The following is a 24,614-nucleotide window of genomic DNA, read 5'->3' as shown; positions in this document are numbered from 1 at the left end:
ATATGATTACAGTATCACGATTAAATTGGATATTCCTTCAATCATTCAAAAACTTATTACAACATTTTTTAATTTTTTTTACGTTACGGCTAACCGGAAAATATAGGGGGTAAAATGAGAATCCAACAACTGAACAAGTAGAAAAAAATGAAAGATTTTGAACGCTTAAAACTCGAGCCAAGAATTACTCAAAAAGTTATGTTTACACAGTTGTAGGAGGAAATTTTAATTTAGTTCTCATTCATCAATTAGATGGAAGAATTTTTCGAGTTTCATTGCAGACAAGTACCATTTGCGGGAAGTTCTGATTATCTGAAAAATTATTGTGGAAGTTTATGGAGACCTTGCACAATCGGATAAATTTTATGGGGGATGGTTTGGACGATTAAAAAAAGGTTATTTTAATGTTAAATACGAAACTGGGCCAACCGAAAAAGTTTGAAGACGAATAACATTACCCGATCCAGACTCGTATCAAATGCAAACAAGGCTTGTACATCATTGCAGAAATTGTACAAGCTTGAGTCAAAACCGCATGATACATTCAAAAGCAAAAAAATGGGTAGGTTATATCTATGATATAACCGCAAGGTTGGCAATCATTTGTTTGTATTGATTGAATTTTTGATTGAATGAAACAATTTCCGAATTCAATTGAATTCAATATATTTGCTTTGTGAGTAAAACGATTGTATTATACCATGTGAGGTCAATTCAGGCATTGTGATAGATTATGTTCTTCGTTACAAGTAAATTTAATGACAGTCCTATTACGTTTGGTATGATGCCTAGGGCAAAATATGTGAACGGGAAAATTATCAAACGATTATTTTATTTTACATTTCCCTCTGAAGTTTGTCTTAAGTGTACGTATTTCACGAACCGCAAATTTGCTTGATTTGATGAACTTCAAGCATTCAGTTTCGATTTTGACATGTACGTCAAACGCATATTGTTTAATCAATAGGCCTTATCGCAGCAAATGGTTATCAACATTTGCCCAATCATCAAATGGTATGCGTAAAAATTCTGTGAACAGAAGATATGAAGGCATATCCTTCAATGCAATCTAGAATAACCGAGCCAAAGCGTTGTGTTTGTAGCCGCTTTTGTAATAAGTGTTAGAAAAACACTTTTCGGAGTGTAAAAAAAATGCGGGTGCAGTAGTACCCCCGGCTTGCTTGAATCAACAACTCTAACTTCTACTTTTTATACTATAGAGGTTTTAAACTTGAAAGTTCATCCGCTTCTAGTGTCAGCACGATTTTCCCAGGTTCCTAACTTTAGGAGACCGTGTTAAGGAAACATATTCTAGTCTGCCCAAAGGCAAGCGAGTACAATACTCGCGGTTTGCATTTATTTGCAAAGCCGATTTCCCCAGACATCTTGGTTTTGCAGTCTGTGTTAGGCAAACACATTTCAGTCGGAACAAAAATGCTTGACTCGCATGGATTTTTTTTTCTTTTTAATTTTTTTTTTATTTCTGTATTATAGTGAGTTTCAACACGTTTGGCTGGTTCGTCACTTTTACCATCCATTTCGGAAGAATGTTGGGAGTGAGGATTGAACTCGTGACCTTTAGCGTGAGAGTATTTGCAATGCCAATTGTCTCAAACACCTTGGTTCTGAAGTCTGTGTTGGGGAAACACATTTCAGTCGTAACAAAAATTCCCCCGACTAACATGTATTTGCAATGCCAATTTCCCCACACTCCATGGATTTGAAGTCTGTGTTAGGGAAACACATTTCAGTCGAAAAAAAAACCCCGACTTTCATGTATTTGCAATGCGATTTCTCCAACGCTGCTTGGTTTTGAAGTCTGTGTTAGGGAACACATATCGGTGAGAACAAAAGTCCCCATACTTTCATGTATTTGGAATGCAGATTTCCCCAAGGCTGTGCTTGGTTTTGATGGCTGTGTTTGGGAATTCGTAAATCAATCCAAACGAGGCAGTTATATAACGCTTAACATTTTGCAATTGGTTATCTAATGAAAAACAACATTTTGTTAATTGCGATAGAAGCGTAGAAATATTCCCTATCAATTAATGCAAACATCTTTCCGATCTAGTAAAGGTGGCCGTACACTGTTTGCCCGGAGGTCAAATATTTGTTATTTTTTGACAGATAAGGTTTGATTTGATATTTGTACAAACACTATTTTGTTTGCCACTCTTCAATTTTCAACAGTAGTAAACAATATCAAACACCGAACATGGAAAAAATCAACTGAAATATTCAAGGTAACCTAACCATGTACCGACAGGTTCGAAGAACAGACTGAAAAAATATTTTAGGCATCCAATAATTGAATATTTGCTTGTCGTGTTTTGTGTAGAATATATTTGATCTGTACACGTTGACCAAATTTTATCTGTCAAAAAGAGTCAAATATTTGGCTTCGGTCAAACAGTGTATGAGCACCCTAAGAAATGTTCGAGTTATAAGCATTCGGAATCTTTTATTTTTTTCAGCATGTTCTGTGTTTAGGTTTTCATTTTACCCCCCATATAATCCGGTTAGACGTAGTCCCACGTCAAAAATTATGTTTCATGCGAATTGAAAGCGAGAAATGTTGAACGGTGTTTTTTTTAATGTCCGAAATATTGCCTGAACGGCATAAAAGGAGGTCTGTTTTGCATCGAATCGTTACCTGGGACGTAAACATTTATTCACTATGACAATCCAAAACGCAAAAGATCATATGTAAAATCTGGCCAACCAGGAACGTCAACGCCGTAGCTGAATATCCACGGTGTCAAACACCGTGCTGTGTATACGGTGGGATCAAGAGGATGTGATTTACTATGAACTGCCGAAATCTGATTAAACGATCAATGGAGACTTTTACAGGCAAGAATTGATGTTATGCGACCTGACAACAGTCGATATTATTCCATCATGACAACGCTCGGCCTCATGTTGATGTTCGAGATAAAACCTATTTGGAAGAAAAGGAATGAGAAAAATTCGGTTCCCCCGCCTCATAGCCCAGACTTGCCCCTTCCGCTTACCATTTGTTTCGATCGATGCAGAACACTTTGAGTGGAATACGCTATACTTTCGGTAAATTGACTGGAATCCAGATTGAAATTGGAATCCGTAATAAATCTCGCACCAAATGTTTCAGAAGTTGTCCTACAAGCATTTTGAATAACTGTTCGGAACATTTTCACGACATTCAAGCGTTTCCTGTCGGCTGCATCTCAAAACCTCTTCCATACATTTGCTGACTACTGGGGACAATCGAGCTGCAGCATTCTTCCTTTTCCCTTCCCGTCCAGTGCTAAATATGTTTAGCGCTGGAAAGCAGCTTAACGACACTTTTTTTTCGATAAGAGGGCGTAAAACCTTTCCGTTGTTATTTTTATCGCATTTAGTTGCGTGATGGAAAGCCTCAATTTGAAACTGTGACACCAGCACATTGAACGCAGTCGATCCGGGAGCCGACCCAAAGGACGCGAAATGAGAAACAACCCCGGAGCGTATGGTTGCAAAAATAATAACAATAATCAGCAGTGGAGGGGCCTCCCAGGCGTCGACCGGTTGCTGGATCGCAGGAGGAAAGCTGTGCAACGCTTGACGAAAACAGTCGTCAATGAGACTCACGTAACAAATAAGACCCGTTAATTACTTAATCGAGGGCGCTTAATCCATCAATCGATTCGTCGCAGCGTGACAGCTGCTGCCAGCAGTGCTTTTGTTTTCCAATGTGTCATGTCACAGAAATAAATGCTTGTAATCTAATTCGATACAAACTTGAAAGTTCTGACTGAATGCGACTCAGCGGAGCTGCGGTGCAACCTTCAACTTTGTGGAAGGAAATCGGGCACAGACAAACAGCTAGACAGACAGATATGAAAAAAAAACATAGCTACGCTTATTCGATAAACCGCGGCAAAATCGAGGTTCGAGAGCTCCTAATTGAATAATTGTGCATTCCCGCTGCAAAACTGCTTTCGGTCATCATTTTTTTCATTATTTCTTATGCAGCGCATTTAGTTTCATCGCTGTAACAGCGCGGCCAATTAGAAAACCCTCAGCCATTACGGCCTTCTAATTGCAATCAACGGGAGAGTCACCCAGGCGAGGCACTGTTTGCGGTTATCGTGGGCCTCGAATCTCGCGCGGTCGGAATGGTCACGTTCATTTATCAATGCTTAATTTATTTCCATTTATTTCCAGCTTTTCTGCGATTGCGACTGGTGTGCTATTGTTGCCGGTACTCGCTCAAAAACAATCAATCCGCTAGGTTTGGCCATCGAGCATCGAAATGAGGTCATTAAAAATCAATTTATGCACAATAAATCACATCGGGGGCTGTTGATTTGCTCTTATTGATATTATGTACCGCAATATTCCTTTATTTTCTCGCTCCAACCTCGTTCGAGAGGGGGGGTTCCATCGTTTTGTTTCATTCTACGAAACCAATACCCGGCGGCTGCAAATAATAATAAAAATGTATTAAACATGCCTGAATGCCTTGACGGGTCGAATTGCTTCGAAACGTGAAACAACCGCAGCGGAAAAATCGAGCGCTGGAAAACACAATGTGTTGATAAATAACGTAAAATTAAGGCATGAATAAGCCGCACGCGAGACGAGCACAACTCACCACAATCGGCGAGAGGGCATGACTTTTGAGCCGTTCAGTTGAGGCCTCAAAATGGTGACTCCGATATACATATAGAGCGCGCATTTCATGAAAGATGCATCGCAATCGGCACATCGGATCGAGCCTCGTCCGGCGAACTTTTCATCGCCTTTTGTGGAGGGAAATTCATAGTGGCGGCATAAAAAAAAATCAAATCAATTTGTACATACTTTGGGTCTTGGCGTGGTAACAACCAAGGCTAAAAAAGTTTTTTTCACAACAGGGTTTAGGGACCGTTTTAGGTTTTTTTTTTAGGTTGAATAAATTTATTTTCCGAGTTTTCCTATTTTCTTTCAAATTTTTCAACTTTTTACATAATATAATACAAACATTCGTTGAGCAGAGCCGAACACAATCATATAAAAACAGCACAGATCGGATGATCCGTTCTCGAGTGATGTGCAAACAAAACTATGACAATGGATTTTTATGCATAAAGGGCGAACACGAAATTATTGCGACACCGAAAATGTCATGCCAATTTTCTTATAATGTTTAGAATCAAACCAAAATTTTAGGGTAGTTTTATACATATATTTACTTCAAAAATTAAAAGAAAAGTTGATCGACAGAGCCTTGAGTGTAAAATTGAACGCATTTTCGCTTGATGCCCTCCATCAAAGTCTTTACAGTGTCATCCGGTACCAGTTTCTCAGTTTTTTTTTCCATTTTCTTAACATGTCCTTCTCGTCTTTGACTGTCTTCTTGCTCTGCCGAAGTTCCCACTTCATTATTGCCCAGTACTGCTCCAACGGGCGCAGTTCCGGACAGTTTGGCGGGTTCATGTCCTTTGGAACAAAATGGACAGAATTGGCCTCATACCACTCCAGGACACTTTTAGAATAGTGGCGTGATGCCAAATCTGGCCAAAATAGCGGAGCTTCGTCGTGCTGCTGCAAGAACGGCAAAAGGCGCTTCTCGAGGCACTCAGATTTGTAGATCTCGCCATTTACTGTGCCTTTTGTCACGAAAGGCTCACTCCTCAGGCGAACTTCGACATTTTCTTCTTCTTAAATTTGTCGAACATCGAACTTGCTCTTGCCGGTGAAAAACTCCAACCCCGGAATTTGCTTAAAGTCGGCTTTTATATACGTTTCGTCGTCCATCACACACCAGCCATATTTTGTCAGCATCTTCTCGTAGAGCTTCCGTGCCCGAGTTTTAGCCGTCGATTGTTGCCGCTCATCGCGGCTTGGGAAGTTCTGTACCTTGTATGTATGTATGTAGTCCAGCTCTCTTCTTTGCATTCTGGACGTAGCTCTGCGACATGCCGATCTTTTTAGTCAAATCGCGGTGTTGCGGCCCAGGCGGAGAAAACACAAACGAAAACCCAAAATCCATTCATACAAAACAAAATATTATTACAAAAACACTAAAGCACTTAAAACACTACACATAATCAAACAGCAACCGCAGCAGCAACGAATTTCCTGGATACACACCTGAAAAAGGGATCAAAATAATACTTTACGGGACTTACCTTTTTTCACCAGACACAAAACCTGTTACAACATTATTTGTTTCACCACACATAATACACAAAACAACAACATGACAAAACAACGTATAAACAATCATAAACAATAACCAGCGAATTGTCAAAAGACAGGAACGCATGGAAACGGACCCGCTATACAATGAGGAATTGTTTGTGTTCCAACGTCAACCGCTCCTGGAACCGCTTCAACACTCTGGAGACGGTTGAATTGTGACTGTTCAACATTTTTCCCAACTACCGGTGCGACAGGTCAGGAAATTCCAGGTGTTTGGAAAGAATTTGTTCTCTCGACTCGCGTTGGTTCACCTCCATTTTCGTTAAATCGAAAAACACGACTACGAGTTTGACAGCATGTAGACAATACACATCAATGAGAAAGTGTGCAAAATTTGGTTGATTTTTACCCAATGGTAAAAAAGTTTTGCCCAGTTGAATGTGTCGCAATAATTTCGTGTTCGCCCTTTATACATTCTCTCAAATATATACCGGGAATTTGTGTTTTTAAAGAAAATGCTTTATTTATCGTATAAGTTTATAGTATCACCTTCAAAATAGGCCCCTTTCTGAATCAATACATTTTTACCAACGAAAAATACAAGCGTCGAAACACTTTTTATATCTGTAATCAGGAATTACCTTCAGTTCACGCAGCTCCCTTGAGTAATTCGAATTTATAAAATAAGAAAAAGTTAAACGGGGTCATTTCTGGAGAGTACGGTGATTTTTCAAAAGAAAAGTGCGAAATCCGGAAAAAGTCACATGAGGGTTGTGTCCGAGATACGACCGCATAGTTGACGTAGGATTTCGTTCGGCTATCTGTTTATTTTAGATATGTTTGAAGAATTAAACTCTTTGATAATGGTTTGGTGGCCCTGAAAAGGACCGTTTTGTTTGTTTGTTGGGTATTGTTTGTTCACTCCACCAGCGTTTACCGAGTGATGATGATAGAAGGATGGTAAACAGTCGTTAGATGGTGCATACCAGATAAAAGATACCAAAGTGGAAGGAGATATGATGGAAACCGCCTTCTGTAATCCTAGACGAGATGCCTCCTGTGATATGTATGGATGAAATAAAGGGAAAAAACTCACCAATGTAATATAAGATAATTACCAATACCGAAACCAAATATCAATTTTTCTCATCAGTAAAAATATGATATAGAGAAAACATATTTGAAATGGAAAAGGTAATTTTCGTTCATAATTTTTACTTTCTGAATGTTTATTCAACCCAATGCGAATTTTAATTGGACTAACAACAACTAATACTATATGTAGAGCATATGGAAAATCACTTTTTCTAATATTTCTTCACTTTTCCAATTTTTCTCGCCGTATAAACTTTCCTTGGGTGAAAATGAACACAACACAACAAAACAGACAGTTTAAACCAAACGACCCGTTCTTGAGCGGGAACACATCTTAATTTTTATTTATGAAAATTGAAATAAATCGTTTCATATATCAAGTCATTTTTAACACAACTGCTACCATATAAAATTTTACACTAACACTTGTGCTAAATTTTTCATACACGATCGGTCATTAATATGAAATTCCACGAAGCAACCAATATTAAAGTTCCAAATTTAAATTTTGTTTGCTAAAATTAATCGTATCACTCACCTTACTTGCAATACCAAAATGCCCCCGACTTGCACATGTTTGCAATTCCGTGTCGTCAATTTCGACCAATCAGAAGGGGGTATTTCCCTTAGCATAGGGGTTTTGACATTCAATTGTTCGATAATTAGTTTCATGACATATATGATTTTCTTCAATTTTTTTTTATATTTTATATTATTGTTATGGAGTGTCGAAATCGATTGACGCAAAAATTTCATCAATCCATCATGAAATGACTGAACAATAAGCGTTTGAAATTGGACAATTTTCATTATGTACTCGATTTTCGATTTTCTATTTGTACCCCAATATGTTCCCGAAAGACGTAATCCTACGTCAAAATAGCTTTTTAGTTTACAATCATTTAATAGTTCGTTTGAATATTGTATAATTTTCATTATTGTAATAGCTGCGATTGATGCAAACTTCTTTGCGATCTGTCGAGAAATGACCGTGTGAACGGCGTTCCGAAAAACAAGCAGTAAATGTATAGTTCACTACGTTGCTTCTTATTCATATTTTTATGCAGTGTAGATGTAATGAAAGCAAACTAAATGCTGGCGCTGAGCGGCGCAAACCATTCCCAAAGCCACGAAACTGTTAAATTTCCAAATCAATTCTCAACGCCTCAGCATTAACATGTTTTGTCGATTGCTCGCTATCTACACTCGATAAAAAAGTAAAGGAACATGTGCAAAACATGAAAACGAAAGGTACGAATCGTTCATTCTGAGAGTCGCGTAGCATTTTGCACTTCTGGTACGATTTTCGATTAAATGCTCCTCTTATTTAACCCATAATTTGTAAAATCGGCTACAGAAAACGGCTGAGCGTATCAATATGAATCGCCCAAAGGAGCTTTTTATTGGAGCTTTGAAAACTGCCTTTCGATTTGCGGTGTGATAATAACTTATTGAAACATTCGTCATCGAAGACGAATGGGTATTTTTTTATTCAAACAGAAATATCTATGTATGGAAATGTCCTACATGGCCGTTGAGGAACCAAATGAAAGCTGTTTGATAGAGTTTATTGGATTTGCTATTGATTTGGTTTGGAAAAAAAGTGTTAGTTCACAGAATCTTTGAACAACAGAAAAATTTATTATTTCGAATTCTTCCCGATATCGTTGTCCACTACACCTACACACACCAAGGTAAAAGTATTTCTGTAAAATATTCTAATACCTGAAAATTAGGGCTTTGAAATGATGTGTATCCCATCTGTATGCGTTGATTTTTCACGAAGTTACATCATGTCAAATATCACACAAAATTTTTTTTCGCACCATGTTCTTTTTTTGTTGTCGAGTATAGAACGACACTAAACCACTGAACTTTTTGAATATCCGAGTTGTTTTTCAAAGCCTCGTAGCAGAATCACAGATCCAACGCTCCCAGAAACATCACTCCTAAAAAATAATCCACAAGTAATACTATGTTTCATGCAGAACGGCAACAGAAAATACGAACCGAATCGGTTGTGTGGTGGCAGTGAAGGCGATAATAACCGCTACGGATCTGATTTCCACTTTCAGTTTTCAACCGAAGAACACAGCTCTCACCGCTGGAAAATACTTTTTTCACGTCCAGATTGAAACAGCGCTGCACTCCGACACCAATGTACAATGTACGAATTCGGATAAATTGAATGATCAATCGGAAAGGTCGCCAATTAACCCAAAACACTCCTAAATTTACACAAGATCTCCTCCGACAAAAAATAATCAGCACAATCATAGAACATTGTATGATAAGATTTCCATCTATTCCAGTGATTGCACTACTTGTCGAAAGATCAGAAAGAAATCTGCGCGCTGTGTTTCCGTCGTTGGTCGTACTTTTTCCAGGTTTTTCCAAGCGATTTCCAGGTTCTTTTATTCTCATTACATTTCCCGACATTTTCAAAAATTTGATGATTGAGAAACGATTGGCGCTTATCTAGAAATAATTGGATATCTTTAAGAGCTGCAGGAAACTGTACCTAAGTCATATATGCTCTCAAAGAGACCATATTTTGCAATAATTGTATGAGGGTTTGAGAGCGGAAGTTTTTTTAAAACCGATATCTAAAGTTAGAGTTTTGATGTCATCGTTAATATAATATAATAGACGGATTTCATGGCAACTCGACTGGCCGTTGGCAGCACCATCTCAAACAGCTGTGAAACGTTGTGGGTACAAACACATGGGTCTTTTAAGCAACTTTGTATACTTGAGATATGCAAAAACGATTTAGACTACTTTTTCAAAGGACCAAAAAAGTTTTCTTTATTTTTTATAAAAAAAACTACAACTCAAAAGCTATAATACCTACAAAATTCTAGTCGAAGGATATAATGTAGGAAATTATTCAAATTTGCTAAAAAATCATAATTTTCTAAAGATTATAATTTTTTTTTTCGAATTTTCAAAAAAATTATATGAATAGCCCTTACAATTTCCAACAAGTCATCAAAAAAAAATTAATTGAAAATATAAAATATTTTAAGAATTAAAATTCATTTTTCTTGCAAACAAGTTTTTTTTCTAAATTCTGTAAAAATAGATATGAATAGCCTAAAAATTTCCCAACAAGTCGCTCATACATCGGAAGATGGGCACTTTTACAGTGAAAAAGTTTTTCAAACAACAATTTTTTCACGCTTTTCTTTTAAAATTTACTATTGATGTTTAATTCGTAATATTTGCATGTATAAATTATCGCGATTTACATGCTCTACTAACTTTTTTATATTTAGTAATATGTCAAAAACATGTCAGAACGTGAGAACAAATTGAGTCTGAATGTGATTCAACACTAAATCGGACTAGGACTAAATTGGTCATAGGATAATGAATTTTGTTTTCAAAATTTCCTGAGATTGGAAGATTTGGCGTGGACTTGTTCTGTATAGTATGACACATATCTGGTTCTTCTTCCTGATAGTAGATACCGTATAACATCGACTACTCCACGGTTAGAGAACGACCGATCGCTTCGCTGCCCCGCTGGCTGTTTGTATACATATCGGCTAGCAAAACTGGCAGGAGAATCGCACAGGGGTGGCGCTTGCGACGCAGTGTTTCGCTTCTCTTCAGGAACTGAACAGTGTGCGAGATATTCCTTCATCAAGCAATAGCGTTTTAAAGATTGCAATGCAAAACTTTCTATTGTGTATAACTTTTTATTGCATCTGTAAAAATTGATGAAAGTCTGGGGAAAACTAGTTTAGAGTGTAATGTTTACATGCGCAAAATTTCATCTGTGGTTATCATATTACTTACATCCACTACAATATATCAAACTAATGGTCGCAGTGGTACAATGCTCCTACAAAAGAAATCCACTAATCTAAAAGTTTCACAACTGTATTCTGTACAGAGATGCCAGCCAATTTTTTGAAAAAGCTGGACAATTAAAAAAAAAACGGAAAAAGCTGGAAAAAATCTAAAAAACTAGAAAAAAGCTGGAGGAATTTATTTTTAATTTTTTTCTAAATTTGTTTTATATTACCAGTAAAAATTGGGGTACTTGATACCAATATTGAGGGGATTGCAAAGAACACATAGTCGACCATTTTATGTCAGCGACCTTTTCGAATTTATGTTGTTCATGATGTAGTGTATTCTCCAAGTGAAGCCATTCAGTCTTTTTTTTTAGCGACGGCAAAATTGAATTTTTCAAGATCATGGAATACGCAATTTTATAATGACAGCAGAATTAAAGGTGTGTTCCGAATTTCAGATCAATCAGTGATCAGGAACGGGGTCAAATTTCAATTAATGTGGGACAACCCTACAAACACTCAAGCATACATACAAACAGATCAAGCTGAATGAAACCATTAAAAAGTAATTGTTTATTTGAGAACTGCGGCCATCTTGGATTTGGATTTTCCATTATCTATTGTGTTCTACCAGTCGAGCACTTTCTTTGATACCCATATCGATGGGGCTTTGAAAAAAGTATGACGCCATTTTGTGGTGATGGCCATTTTGGATTTGTATTTTTCATAAAAAACTGTGTTCTACTTATCAATCCCTTTCTTTTGATACCCATATTGGCTCTTCAATATGTAATTATCATACAAATTCTTCAAACTTTCCGAAAATCAAAAATATAATACTTCGGATAATCGAGTCCGACCTGTAGTTGGTACATGTATGAAATAAGCTAGGCTTATTCACCTAGAGTCGTGATTGAAATTTTCTCATATGTACAAAAACGTAGTAGGAAACACATAACGTTCTTCATAATGAGGCTTGGTTTTGATTGGGGTGGCATATTTTTCCTGGGCCAAAACCGAAAAAGGGAACAGAAAGTGAGAAGGTATATCAGCTTTTGAAAACAGAACATTGTTAGTAGTAATCCTCCACTGACCACTTTGCTCCTCAAACAACGAAATGCGAAATATGCGAAATAATCGCTGAAATTGAACAAAATATCTGTTCACCTTTCCTAAAATATGTGAGCAGTCATTCAAATTGTTGTTTTGTCGAAAATATCAGGTCAAATCAACTAAATTTCACTAGAAATTTGTTAAATTCAAAACGCACAAAACTACGGCCGAATGTCTATCGAGAGGGCGATTTTTGTTTTTATTTATATTTTGACATGCGACAGTTCCATTGAAGTACAGGGTGACTCAAAAGTCATGAAAATCTTCAAGCATAAGATGACTACTATCAATGTCAATAGACAGTAGTTATACTACCAAACAAGCAGGTGACCATTTTCCCCCCACTGCCTCTAATCATCCTACGTAGCGTACTTTTTTAAGTAGAGCAACAGAGCCAACAGAGCATGAAACAAAAAAAAAATCTTAAAAAAGCTGTCGTTGTTACAATTCGACCATATTCGATTGAGGATTTTATTCATCAAATATTATCCTCTATCACATCCTGAATGTTTCCGGATATATGTTTATTGTGAGTAAGAATTTTTGACACTTAAGGGGATGAATGATTAATGTTCAAAAAACATGAAAAAAATTGTTTATAAAACAATAAAAAAGACATTTTTTCGGTTCGATTATATACAGTGAAAATAAATCGGAGACCGTTTACATATAATCGAATCCGCCCTGTAGTAACGAATAACCGCGGATATTTTTCAAATTACCTAATGCAGTGGTGTCCAACCTGCGACCATTCAGCCGTGTTCATGCGGCCCGCAGTCTGATTTGACAAAAAAAATCTTATGAGCGAAATTAAGAATATAGTTGAAAATTCTTCCATACAACTGAATAAAAAATAACTTTGTGAGTAATTCTTGTTAATCGTTTGTGTCCAAGCTGATCATTTTCTGTTTTCTTCTGTTTTTTCCATGCTAATTTAACTTTCTGACAATTGTTCAAACGAGTAACTGACAACGTAAAAACCTGCCGTTACTTGCAGGAATTTATGCGAGTGTGAGCAGAACAGAACCAAAAACGTGAAAAAGTCCATTGAATACGTTTGCGAGTAAATGACCCGAAGAATTACGAACGTACCCATACCATGAAATTTGACATTTGATTTGTTCTGTATGGGGTAAACGGGTGAGTAGCTTTGAAGTAGCTCGGATGCGAGTAGCCCCATACATGCAAATCAAATGTCAAGTTTCGTGGTATGGGTACGTTCGTAATTCTTCGGATCGTTTGTGGTTTACTCGCAACCGAGTAACTGACAACGTATAAAGCAGGCTTAACTACCGGAAACTTTTTCAAGAGTCTTATGAGAGAGAACGGGATGTATGTGCGCGTGAGTTCATAATAAGAGAGAAACCCATTAGAGGGCAGTTGAGTTCATTCACCGTTACAGTGTCTATTGGCAATCGCTTTTTTATCGCTGTGTGTGTAGTGTAAATTGAAGCAAAATGGAAGCCTGCGCTAGTGAAAAAAGAAAAATGGCTGACGAAGGACGTGTATTCTAGGGAAAATTGTCTGAAATATACTTTTTTATGTGCATAAATCATGGTTTATTTGATTTGTAATGAAGCTGCTGTTGTTTTGAAGGTTCAATCCGAAACGAAAATATGAGTCGAAACATGCGTCAAAAATGGACATGTTAATTCAGTGGTGATAGATGAGAGAAGGATTCGAAGTTACCAAGGAATTGGCTTGCCTTTTTCCTATGGATGTAGCATTCTAGGATGTCTTGAAGGATATCTGATTTAGATAAAATGGCCAAGATAAGTATTTCGAGTGAAATCGAAGCGGTGTTGGAGTATGTTTGTGTTTAGGGTTTTTCTATATTGAAACAAACACAAAATATTGTAGAAACTTTCTGAAGATTGAAAAAACAGGAAGTGGGTTATATCTATGGTATAACCGCAAGGGTGACGTAGGACTATCGTTGATTTAGAGATCATTTGTTTGAAGTTGAATCTAAATCCATCCTGAATGAATGAATAAATAAATATTTGGGTGACTTCAAAAACGAGAGTGTTGCTTTGAAGACTCAAGGTTTTATGCATCCTATATTGGATACAAAAAACCTTGTTCTGAAGAATAATTTTCAGAAGCTTTCCTGTTAACTGCACTTGATTGACAAATCACAAAACCAAATGTATGTGGTCGCAGTATTATATGGATAGAAAACATTAAAATTACGTAACGCAAAAATCCGGATTTTGTACCTCCCCCCCCTTTCGTAACGCAATTTCCTATCTCTAATAAACAGAAAGTAACGCAACATCTAACCCCTCCCCCCTTATCGCGTTACGTAATTTGTGCACGACGCCTCACGAAAAATGAATGGGTTTCACCACCAGAATATCATTTCAGTATGCTTTTCGTGCGTGATTGAATCGAGAGAAGGTGTGGTTTACGATGGCAATTTGGAAGGCAAACTAGAGGAGAATGAACTCTCTGAGTATGAAAATTTCGGCGACTGAGCAATAATCGATTGAAAATTATATAATTTTTGCGATACGAAACATTTTCCGTTTTTCATGTTATGCATCCATTATTGGATACGAAAATATCCTACTGATGGGAAAGAATAATCTTCAGAAGCTTTCCAGCTAATTACACTTGATTGAAAAATTACGAAATCAAATGTATTTGGTCGCTGTGTTCGCCATAATTAGAAAACATTAAAATAAACTCTTTCGCATGGATGTATTTTTCAATTCCCAGGGAACTGGCAGATTATTTTTCAGACACGATTAGATCTTTCCGGAATTTTCTCGATGCTGTATGGCATCCAAACGAAAATTCTCGTTTCAGTTTGGCCTGCAAAAAACTTTTCTGAACTCTAATCCATCAAATTTGGAGCCCTGAAAAGGGCCGTTGATTATATGTTAAGCTAATATAGCACCCTCTCCTTGGATTCGACGGGCCAGCTGAATGTCCTTGGGCATGATGTGACGCGTTTTACGTGGATAGCACACAAATTTGTATCTTCGAATAAGCCCAGCGTCATAACCGCGGAACTTTGGAAGCGCAAGTCGGTTTTGAAGTCCTGAGCAATTCCACGATCCAAAAGCTGCAAAGGTAGCTTGCGGATCAGTAATTCGGTCGACTTCCGATAGCGATGAATTTCACGCAAAGTTCCCGGTCGATAGCGATGTGGCTTCTTCACCTATCCTGCGGCTGGTGCGCTTCGTGTGCCTTACCACTGAAAGACTAACCTGCTATCTGCTTGGTCCCAAACAAACGAGTCGTCACGGTGCGAGAGTAGAGTAAGAAATGAACGAAAGCAAAGGAAGCGTCATTTTATAACCTGTTTTCGAAGCTATCATTAAGCTATTGAAACAATTTTCCGACTCAATAAATAGCAATCATCTTGGACATTTTATCTTTTGTATGAAATGATTATCACTGTTCCGTTGATCCGAAGCAGAATGAATCACGCTTAAAGAAGGAATGGATTTTTTTCTTGGAATTTACTCAGCAAAAATAATGCCCTTTCCCAACACTTAAAAACGACAAACGGTAAACAGTTTCATCAAAGTGATTTCTTCGATATGGGGATATATTCACTACATCATGTCATGTATTTCATATTCTTCATTATGAAATCCATATCCATGGCACCTATCGGTATCGAATTATCATCGACACCACGATTTTCGCTAAATGCTCCTTTCAGTTCGGCCTGTAAAAAACTTTTCTGAACTCTAATCCATCAAATTTGGAGCCCTGAAAAGGGCTGTTGATTATATGCTAAGCTAATATAGCACGCTCTCCTCGGATACGATGGGCCAGCTGGATGTCCTTGGGCATGATGTGACGCGTTTTGCATGGATAGCACACAAATTGGTATCTTCGAATAAGCCTCCTGCAGCGTCATAACCGCGGAATTTTGGAAGCGCAAGTCGGTTTTGAAGTCCTGAGCAATTCCACGAACCAAATGCTGCAAAGGTAGTTGCGGATCAGCAATTCGGTCGACTTCTGATAGCGACGAGTTTCATGCGAAGTTCCCGGTCGATAGCGATGTGGCTTCTTCACGCTTCCTGCGGCTGGTGCGCTTATCCGAGCTGCTTTCGTGGTGCCTTACCGCCTTACCGGACTAACGAGCTGTCTGCTTAGTCCCGATGAAACAAGTCCTCACGGTGCGAGAGTAGAGTAAGAAATGAACGAAAGCAAGGGAAGTGTCATTTTATAAAGGGTGTGTCACATCAAATTGCATCACGGAAAAAACGCTGTAGAAATTCGCCCAGTTGACCGATCCTTTTGAAAATTTTAGACAGTAAAATAAAAACTATTAAACAACTTTTGGCATTTTCTTTTTATTCATACTTCGAGCCCAAGCCCGTATGCTCGCACCTTCCTCTTTACCCCGTCCATAAGGTTCTGTACAACGTCAGGTTGTAGTTTTTTTAACAGAAATCCATTTTCTCTTGAAGTCCGCCTCCGATTTGACAACTTTTGGGTTCTTCCGGAGGGCCTGCTTCATAATCGCCCAATATTTCTCTATTGGGCGAAGCTCCGGCGCGTTGGGCGTGTTCATTTCCTTTGGCACGAAGGTGACCCCGTTGGCTTCGTACCACTCCAACACGTCCTTTGAATAGTGGCACGAAGCGAGATCCGGCCAGAAGATGGTCGGGCCCTCGTGCTGCTTCAATAGTGGTAGTAAGCGCTTCTGTAGGCACTCCTTAAGGTAAACCTGCCCGTTTACCGTGCCGGTCATCACGAAGGGGGCGCTCCGCTTTCCGCAAGAGCAGATCGCTTGCCACACCATGTACTTTTTGGCAAACTTGGATAGTTTCTGCTTGCGAATCTCCTCCGGAACGCTGAATTTGTCTCCTGCGGAGAAGAACAACAGGCCCGGCAGCTGACGAAAGTCCGCTTTGACGTAGGTTTCGTCGTCCATTACCAGGCAATGCGGCTTCGTCAGCATTTCGGTGTACAGCTTCCGGGCTCGCGTCTTCCCCACCATGTTTTGCCTTTCGTCGCGGTTAGGAGCCTTCTGAACCTTGTATGTACGCAGGCCCTCCCGCTGCTTGGTCCGCTGGACGAATGAACTTGACAAATTCAGCTTATTGGCGACATCCCGGACCGAACTTCTCGGATCACGTCTAAACTGCTCAACTACGCGCTTGTGATCTTTTTCACTGACGGAGCATCCATTTTTGCCGTTATTCACCTTCCGGTCGATGGTTAGGTTCTCGAAGTATAGTTTTAGTACTCTGCTGATCGTGGATTGGACGATTCCCAGCATCTTACCGATGTCCCGATGTGACAACTCCGGATTCTCGAAATGAGTGCACAGGATTAATTCACGACGCTCTTTTTCGTTCGACGACATTTTTCCAAATTTACGAAAAATTGACAGTGAAGCATGGCCAACGTGATCTGTACACTTTTATCTGATTATAAGCGAAAGCTGAAGATATAATTCCTAAAAATTAAATTTCTACAGCGTTTTTTCCGTGATGCAATTTGATGTGACACACCCTTTAAAACATAAAAGAATCGAATGTAAACCCCACCCTCTTTATTATATAAGCTTACTGTATACTCACGAATATAATAAGGGTGGGATTTAGATTCTATACTTTTATGGTTTATAAAATGACGCTTCCTTTGCTTTCGTTCATTTCTTACTCTACTCTCGCACCGTGAGGACTCGAACTCGTTAGTCTTCGCAGACAGCTCGTTAGTCATTCGGTGGTAAGGCACACGAAGTCAGCTCGGATTAGCGCACCAGTAGCAGGATAGGTAGAGAAGCCACATCGCTATCGACCGGGAACTTCGCATGAAACTCGTCGCTATCAGAAGTCGACCGAATTGCTGATCCGCAACTACCTTTGCAGCATTTGGTTCGTGGAATTGCTCAGGACTTCAAAACCGACTTGCGCTTCCAAAATTCCGCGGTTATGACGCTGCAGGAGGCTTATTCGAAGATACCAATTTGTGTGCTATCCATGCAAAACGCGTCACATCATGCCCAAGGACATCCAGCTGGCCCATCGTATCCGAGGAGAGCGTGCTATATTAGCTTAGCATATAATCAACGGCCCTTTTCAGGGCTACAAATTTGATGGATTAGAGTACAGAAAAGTTTTTTACAGGCCGAACTGAAAGGAGCATTTAGCGAAAATCGTGATTTCGATAATAATTCGTTACCGATAGGTGCCATGGATATGGATTTCCTTATGAAGAATATGAAATACATGACATGATGTAGTGAATATATCCGAAGAAATCACTTTGGTGAAACTGCATTATAAAATTATTTGTGTACGAATGCCGCAATCGATAGTCGACTCTAATTTGCGCTGGGTAATTTCCTCGGAGGACTCGATTCCTCCTTTGAGCATTAATAATCTCTTTCTGGCAAAACGATGTGGTATGAATCACATTATTTGAATGATAGAATGTAGAAGTTTTCTGCCAATTTCCTTCAACCTCCAAACGTATCTTTCTCCCGTTTGTCGTTTTCGCGTTCGCTAATCCTTTCTCACAACACCCATTTGTCGTTTGAGAAATTGTTGAGTAAACATTGTTTGCCAGTGCGCGTAGAGCAGGAATTCCTAAAGATTCATTGCACTTCTAATAAATTGCCGAAAGACGTGGTCTTACGTTGATCGCACTTGATTGAAAAAATCCAAAACTAAATGTATTTGGTCGCAGCATTATATGAGTAGAAAGCAAATAATCGCTCGAAAATGACTTGATTTTCGCGATGTGAAACATTTTCCGTTTTTCATGTTATGCATCCAATATTGGATACGAAAATTTCCACTGATGGGGAAAAAAAATATTCAGAAGCTTTCCTGTTAATTGCGATTGATTGAAAAATAACAAAACCAAATGTATTTGGTTGCAGTGTTATATGGATAGAAAACATTAAAATAAACTCTTTCGCATGAATGTATTTTTCAATTCCCAGGGGAACTGTGTGTGTGTGTGTGTGGCGGCTTCTCCGATGTTTCAAGCGGAACCGTGGCATCACTCCCCTCCTGATTGATTCCCTTTTGGCCTTAGGTGCACAAACAGGCTCTTGGTGACACCGTTCATCAGCGTTTTCATGATAAACGAAATTAGCTCCACAACAACAGCGACAACATGCTCCAATCGCTGTTCAATCATAACTGAGTGGGTTTACGAGCGGCGCTCGTTTATATACCGATTGGTGATTTCAATAACCTGTTTTGAAAGCAATTTTAAGACTATTGAAACAAGTTTTTGGATGAAGAAGTAACAAGTATATGACGCGTAAACATTTTATCTTTCAAATGAAGTGTTTATCATACCATTTCGTTCAGTTGTTTAAGAGCTATTAACGCTCAAAATCTCGGTCTCCAGCGTAACGCTTTCGTTCTCGAAACTTTGGTTTTACACCCCGGTAACGAAATGAAAGACGTAGTCCTACGTCAAAACGTCCAATTTAACATGTGATACAATATTCACATTATCAAGTATAGCCATAATTCTGTCAGTGAAATCGTGAATGCTCTCAGCAGAGAAATTTGAAGCGAAAAAAAGTAGTAAAAGCAGTCGTGTAGTTCGATGTTCCCCTCCACTCTCACTAAGTTGCGTGGTCCCATCAGTACTTGTTCGGTTTCCTAGCAAAGATAAAGTTCGGTCTGTACGAGAAGCGTGTGGCAATTGTCACGTTGTTTAAGGTGAAGGTGGAAGCTAGCCACAAATGGCTGCCACAAGGCGCTCATTTCTTTCATCTCCGTCTCTCACCCCTCGCCTGAAAATCAATAATCGCGCGAAACTATGTGAAGAAAATGATCGTTTTCGCACACTTCCCATGAAGTAATATCAACCAAAATCTAATCGATTACTCACAAGATATTAAATTTTCATCTGCTGTCGCACTGTATAGTGAAAAACGTCGGAAAACTCGAGCAAGTGCTCTGAAAGTTAAATTTTCCTTTTTCAATCTTCGGCAATGGTTTTGTTTGTATTGGTGAAAGCTTCGTTATTTTTTCGACACTGATGCCAGACAACATCATCGAAACAGCTATCAAAACCACTCAATAAAATGTTATTCCTGAGTCATAGCCTTTCATGTCATGAAAATCAATAGAATAAAATAGTGTTGATATAAATACAATCATTATTTTTACGTTTAATGGGTCTATAATGTAAGTTTTAGCAACTTTAATATTGGGTAAGAAAATTGTATTGCAGAGCTCGGAACACTGCCACGGCTGCCTATGCTTTCAAAAACAATAAACGGAAAAGTATTACATTCAATCAAAATGTCTCAGCCAACGAAGAGAAGGGTTAAGGTTCTCCAACGTGAATATGTGAAAACAATACGACCAACGAAGGAAAATATTGAGGAATTATCAGCATCCAGTTACTATGCGGTAGAACTTGTTAATATTTTTTTTTTTTAAGTTCATAATACGCATTCGCATGTGTTATAAATTTGCTCATGTTACGCTCGCGTATAATCAGAATTTTACTTCATATGCAAAAATACCCCTTCTATATATTTATGTTTGCAATTGGCATGGTTCTTCAGTATTTTAACTTAAGTATTAAATTGTTATTTTTTTTTCAAATGTATTCAAAGACACGTGTCAATGAAGCGCCACACAGTCTGATAAGTGAGTTGATCTATTTACATGTGCTTTGCTCTTCTCTCACAAACACTATTACCCCATTTTTACACGTGGTTTTACCTATACTACTACAATGGCTAGCTTCCACCTTCACCTTAAGTGCAGGAAAACATCAAAACAGATCTACGAGCTACTCAAACCGTTTTCTATCAAAGAACGATTCGTGTTCCGTACACTACGACTGTACAAAGAAACAGCTGATGTGGGCGATAGGCCCAAGAAGGGACGTCCAAGGTCGGTACGGCTGCACAATGTTATCTATTATCTTCATGAACACGTTCAACGCAATCCTCTTCGGAAACAAAAGCGTTGATCAGTCGAAATGAATTGGATCAATTGATTGGTGCGTAAGTCAATGGGCCTTATTCCCGAATACACTATACGTGAAAACAATGTGTAGTGAGTACAACCTTATTCCGGAATACACGCCACTGTAATACTTATGACAGACATACAGCTGTACTACCGTTGTACTTCGAAAATTGTATGTCTGTCACCATGTACAGCGCTAGAACCATGCAAGCAACTCGGTACAATCGCTGTACCTGTGTCGACCTATTTTACCGCTGTACAGGGCTACAGTTGTACTGTGCGCAGCGCCATAGACGGTTAGTGGTGTGTAGCATAAACAAATCGAATCAAAACACTTGGTAAACATTCTTTTCATTGACTTTCTCTTGAGTCAATAAGTCAGATTGGAAACTTGTTTGTTGTGTTTGATAGTTTAGACGCTAAATAAAAACCTTTTTAATTGAAATATGAGGTGAAAATTGGTCAATTTTCTGATTTTCAGTTTGACATGCGATACAATGCACAACCAAAGTATGTCTGTCATGCTATGGGGGTACCTGTACAGCGCTGTACACGTACAACGCTAGTACAGCTGTATGTCTGTCCCTGGTATAAACATTTGGTAGAATTCATCATCAATACACCGAGTTCATCCACCGATGTTATTCTGGTTTACACTTCACGCTCTCTTTTGTGTAAACAGTCATACACTCTCCCGAAAAGTTGGTATATATGACGAGCTTTTTGGTAAATATTACCAATATTTAATAAATGTTTGCAATACGAATTCTTCGTACATATTACGCGATATGATGCCAAATCGATCAGTATAACCCAGTATAAGCTGAGAGAGAGGAGCCAGCTGAATGACAGATAGTTTTTTTTTCTTCTTATTCTTTTTACGCATTCTCATCAAGAAAATTCAAATCGGACAATTTCAATCATGCAAGTTGTTGTCATTCATTTATAAGAAAAGTGTTCAAACTTGACGTGAACCCTTGTTTGTGAGTACACTTGTGCGTTTTTATCTCCGATTTGATTTTTGACGTAGTACTATATCTAACAGGAATATATGGGAATAAAAAATTTGAACACTGATCATAGTACAAAATAAAATATGTACCAGGTCAGTCCACATCATGGCTTCCAGCAACATCGGCTCATTCGAACAAGTTTTGTTTTACTTTTGATAATTTCGATATAGTTGTCTAGAAGAATTATTTCGATGGTTTTCGAAATAGAAGAAAATATCCGAAATAATAAGCAAACTGATTTTTATGATTTGCTTGCCGGTGGAGATTTTGCGAATTTATGAGTGTTTTGGGCTCATTTATGACTTTTTCCGATCGTTCATCAATTTTCGCGAATCCTTTCATTCTTTCACTGGTTCCAGTTTGATTTATTGCTGCGAGCTCTGTGAATGCAATATGGGCGATGATTGTATATTCTCCCATGCAATTTGCAATATGCAGCGTATGTGGAATATATAAAATAAGTGCTAATCTCCCAATGAAAAGAGTCACCATTGATTTCTCCCAGGTGCAATTTTGTTTGGGTCCAATGGAAATAATGATAGGTTGACTCAAAATGATGCTGTGTCTGCATTCTTAATAGGCAGTGATCACGATTCGGATGAAGATGAGAGTTATACTACCAGTCTCTCGACATCTTTGCCGTTATATTCTTACCCATCGTTGGTGGACCATTCATATGCAAATTTCAAATTTGACACGCAGGTCGCTAATCAAGGTTGTATCACTGAAGGTCCAATCGAATTGACTGATAGTGAAGGTGAACCAATCAGTCTTGTCCACAAAACTAAAAGGGTCAAGAGTCTTTCTCTCCTTTGTATGTGATATAATTTGTATACCATTTCCAATAGACAACATATCTGTCGCTTCCAATCAGTCTACATAAATGTTGCGTTCACTCTGCCCTCCCTCACAACACCCACTTCCCGTTTGTGAAATTGTTGAGTGAACATCGTTTGTGCGAGTGTCAAGCAGGAATGAATTGTCTTTCTCAAGATTCATTGTACCCCTAATAAGTTCTCGAAAAATGTAAATGTATTTCGCCATATCAATCTTGAGCAGCGATAATATGATCCAACTGCTGTTAAATAATAATTGAGTGGTTTTCCGTGCTGGCACCTGCTTATATACAGATTTTTGTGATTTCAATAGCTTGCTTTCAAAGTAATTTTTGAACTATGCGAACAAGTTTTTGGATCAATAAGTAACACACATAGAACACGTAGACATTTTTCTTTCGAATGAAGCGGTTATCATACCATTTCTTTCAACCGGCAAAGAGGTATTATTGCTCAACATCCTGTTTCTCCAATGTAACACTCTCGTTCTCGAAGCTTTGAACTTACACCCCAGTATAGAAATGAAAGATGAAGTCCGACGTCAACATTATTTTCTCATAAAATGTCTTGCAAAAATGTCATGTTAAAATTTTCTATATATTTCAATACCTCCCCTTGCTTCACCGTGACTGGTTCGCGCTGACATAAGGGCGATCACAACAAACGCAAGCTGGCTCCTCTCTCTCAGAGTATAAGCAGTCGGTTCAACGTTCGTTTAACATATACAACATGTTATGTTAACCCTACCTTTATGCATATATTGTTATGAATTTATTGAGTTTTTGTATGCATCTTTATTCATTTATTGAACTATCTAAACTATCGACATCTGGTCCTGCTTCGATTGGGTCTGATCCATGGCTACAAATTAGGAAAAAATACACAGTTATTACTATGAATAGCTACGACAGACTACTCAGTTCTCACCATTATCCTCTCACAGAACCAGCTTGTAATTACTTCTCAGCCAAACACATTCGACAGATATCATGAAACTGACAAAACCCAGATAGCATTAAGTGAAGCTAGCTTTATGCCTCGTTGCAACATTGACTTGACGCGCAGGATACGGAACCTGCGTCGTGACGAATCCGGAAAACATCTAATTGATCGAACCACCGATCACAATCGTTTGCAAAACGTTTATGAAGTTGTCCTTGACCGAATCCAACAGGTAGAACTAGGACTCGACAGGGCTCGTTTTTGTGTATCGAAGCACCCAGATTCCTTATTATTGAAGTAATGTCTTCGCATTCTTCCACAGCAGACGAGCACAAATCATTGCTATCCAATATGTATAAATATTAATTAAAGAACATAAATTGAATTGATTTTCACGAATATTACTTACCTATCCCGAATCTTAGTTAATACGACCTTCTTCTGTGAAGAAATCAATATCGGAAAGTAGTGCCTTGCAACTCACTTAACAACTCGGTAATTAGGCTAATAAAGTTATTTTCTTCGCGGTTGCCAGTAATGACAAAAGTTACTAACACCGCGAAGTAAAATGAATCAATCGTTGGTAGGGATGAGTATTGTATCTGACATTCATTTTACAAACGATTGGTAATATTTACAGACAATATGTACATTCTACTGTTTGAATTACAAAAGATTTGGAAGCCTTTTTTTAGTAATCCATTTTCTGGGTGTATCGACACAACTCGAGGATAA

General features: G+C 38.3%; 1 long non-coding RNA gene across 1 annotated transcript; it reads right to left on the bottom strand.

Annotated features, from left to right (window-relative positions):
- Positions 1 to 23,709: 23,709 nt before the first annotated feature.
- LOC129770069 (uncharacterized) lies at positions 23,710 to 24,411 on the bottom strand. Its single transcript, XR_008742025.1, has 3 exons — positions 24,289 to 24,411; positions 23,865 to 24,221; positions 23,710 to 23,798 (listed from the first exon to the last, which is right to left on the bottom strand). It is a non-coding gene; the product is annotated as an uncharacterized LOC129770069 (long non-coding RNA).
- Between the last annotated feature and the right edge of the window lie 203 nt (positions 24,412 to 24,614).

The sequence above is a fragment of the Toxorhynchites rutilus genome, chromosome 1 (genome assembly GCF_029784135.1).
Source record: "Toxorhynchites rutilus septentrionalis strain SRP chromosome 1, ASM2978413v1, whole genome shotgun sequence".
Taxonomy (NCBI): domain Eukaryota; kingdom Metazoa; phylum Arthropoda; class Insecta; order Diptera; family Culicidae; genus Toxorhynchites; species Toxorhynchites rutilus.
The sequence above is the reverse complement of the archived record's forward strand: the minus strand, read 5'-3'. Positions and strand labels throughout refer to the sequence as shown.